We start from the raw sequence: 3,208 nt of genomic DNA on the forward strand, positions 1-3,208 counted from the left end.
TTTCCTCCACCTTACACACAACACACAAACCGCCAATCACAGCATGGGGGGCTTGGCATGTATTTCACAGTGTAGTACAAACTGTCTCTTTACACAGACAACAAAATAAATAGAAATATAGATTTGCCTTGATGTAGTCCTGAGAAAGGTTGCATAACCCTGGGGAAAGTAAACAAGATAACCTACTAAGTTGTGCGACTTTTTAAAAAAGTGGTTTCATAACTTGTACCCGCAAGAACATCCGAGGCCCCTTCTACACTGATCCCAGCTTATCTGCTTTGAACTGGATTTTATGAGTCTCCACTGCAATATATTCTGGGATAAACAGATAATCTGGGATCAGATCCTGGGATATAAGGACAATGTAGAAGGAGACTGAAAGATTCATCTTTGAGGCCTCCAGAAAAGACCAATGGTGTTTTGAGAATTGTGTTTCTAAGGACACTTGTGTATCCCACCCTGGTTATGTTCTGTTTGGGAACTAACTTGACTATTGCAGGCATATGCAGCATTTTTCTTCAACACCTTAAAGCAGGAGAGGGAAAGGTGGTTTTCCCTACCTTTTGCTCCATACTTGTACTGCTGGCTCAGATAACTGAACAAGGACATCCTTACACATTCATCTGGTCTGCCACTTAGGGACATATTGGGTTCTTCCCCATATAGTCTGCATTGTGCCATTGCCAATAGGTTCCCCATCTTAGAAAATGATTCACCCTGATGATATTGAAAGAATAAATCTTCTGTACACAGTGGAGCTCTTGTAGTGCAATACAGTGAATAAGAAACGATTGAAAATGAATCAATCAGAACAAGGTACACAAACAAGCAAGGATAAAGGTAAAGGTTTTCCCCTGACATTAAGTCCAGTCGTGTCCATCTCTGGGGGTTGGTGCTCATCTCCATTTCAAGCCGAAGAGCTGGCGTTGTCCATAGACATCTCCAAGGTCATGTAGCTAGCATGACTGCATGGAGCGCCGTTACCTTCCCTCCAGAGCGGTACGTATTGATCTACTCGCATTTGCATGTTTTCGAACTGCTAGGTTGGCAGAAGCTGGGGCTAACACTGCTTGCCAGATTTGAACTGCCAACCTTTTGGTCCACAAGTTCAGCAGCTCAGCGGTTTAATCCGCTGCGCCACCTGGGGCTACATAAATAAACAACAAAATCCAAATTCTATGTTAGAGTTAATACCTTTATAAGGCCTACAAAATATTTTTGCAACCTTTCAGGGTCACAGACATAGTCACAGGGTTCATCAGACATAGTCTTGCAACATTTTTGGGTTGATTTTAAAACAATATTACCCTACTATAGAATCCAGCCAACGAAAGAGGCCTACTAATTTAACCTTGGAGTGGAGGGTTTGCTCATTTAGCTTGCAAGGAAATGAACAATCTTCCATAGAGCTGGGCTGCACTAGAAAATGCATGATAATTAGGTACGTGGTGCAAAGTCATTGCTTTGATGAAGAAACCTTACGTTCAGGTTCTTAATAAGATGTGCTGGAAGCAAACTGCTAACTCAAAACAGCTCATTTTAATTTATTTGGCATATCAATTTCATTTATTTGTTTATTGGACTTGGTACAAACATAGCATCCTTTTGAGTTTATATGATGAGTCATGAGTTCAATAGAACTTGTCCTCAGGTAATAGGATTGCAGCTTTAACTATACACATACCAAATATATAAACAACCTGACACACACACAGGCCCAACATAATTCATGGGAATGGTTCTCTCTCTCAATTTTTGCCTCTTATATGAACCAGGCACTGAGGGTTAAACTGCTGAGCTGCTGAACTTGCTGACCAAAAGGTCAACGGTTTGAATCCAGGGAGCGGGGGTGAGCTCCCGCTGTTAGCCTCAGCTTCTGTCAACCTAGCAGTTCAAAAACATGCAAATGTGAGTAGATCAATAGGTACCACTGCAGCAGGAAGGTAATGGCACTCCATACAGTCATGCCGGCCACATGACCTTGGAAGTGTCTATGGACAATGCCGGCTCTTCAGTTTAAGAATGGTGATGAGCACCAACCCCCAGAGTCAGACACAACTAGACTTAATGACAGGGGAAAATCTTTACCTTTATCTTATGAATCAAATCAAATTAAATAGTTTTCCTTTTTACTTGATATCATTTTGACCAGTGAAAGAAGACACTATAGTTTGAAAGGATCACACTATCATCCTTTTTGGGGTTTTATGTAACATTAAAAATTCTTAATTTGCTTAAATATCACGAACTAGATTGACTAAATTCTTTGAATTGAGCATATTGCATTAAGGCTTACTAGTCCAATTTGCCTGGTGTTAATCTTCAATTAGCTTTGTAACCTGACCCTTAAGCCTTTTTTATTTTGTGGCCAGATTTTAAGCACACCATAACAGTCAAAATAGCTGTCTGAATAGCATGCAAAACAGTGACGATCAAAGATCAAATGCTCATCATGTAGGAACGTTGTCAAACATAAAGGGTGACAGCAAACAGCTAAGATTTCCAGCATCTTGGCAAGAGTACAACCTACAAGAGATAAGTCATATAAAATTGGTTTTTCAACAAGGATGACATGTTGGAGAGTAAAGATAAAGAAACGGCTGCAGCATCAAATCATCAGCTCACATCACTGACTATAGAGGCAGAATACACAATTTGAGTTGCATTGACTTATTTTATCATTTATGAAAGATTACTACATAGTCCGTTGGGAAGACTCAAGTTCTTTATTTGTCTGCAGCCTAAGTGTTTTCTCCCACACAGCAGCTCAACCCTTCCTGTTCATGCAGACTGTATTTAACTGGGTGTTCTGAGTCTTTTTCTTGTAAAAACAACAATATGTTCAATTTCTTTATTTTTTATATTTCTGTTATAAAGAAGGAATGCATAAGTCAAATTATGGTTAACTCAAACTGTGAATAAAGGGGTCATACAGTATATTAAAGCAACAATTAATAGTTTACTGAGTTCAGAGCTAAATCCCACTAAGTCTAATGGTCTGCTGACTGCAAAAAAAGTAAGGTATTAACTCTTTACTCTTGTTGTTGCATAAAGAAAAAAAACTCTTTACTCTATGCTTGATGTGCTTAATTTGGTAGTAAACAGGATTACAGTTTACAAATCAAACTCAAGACGGCAATGTACAATGGGAATGCATAAATAATTCCTTTAATAGCTTGCTGTATGTCACCTCGGATCCTGAGATGGG

This window comes from Anolis carolinensis, chromosome 1 (genome assembly GCF_035594765.1).
Source record: "Anolis carolinensis isolate JA03-04 chromosome 1, rAnoCar3.1.pri, whole genome shotgun sequence".
Classification (NCBI taxonomy): domain Eukaryota; kingdom Metazoa; phylum Chordata; class Lepidosauria; order Squamata; family Dactyloidae; genus Anolis; species Anolis carolinensis.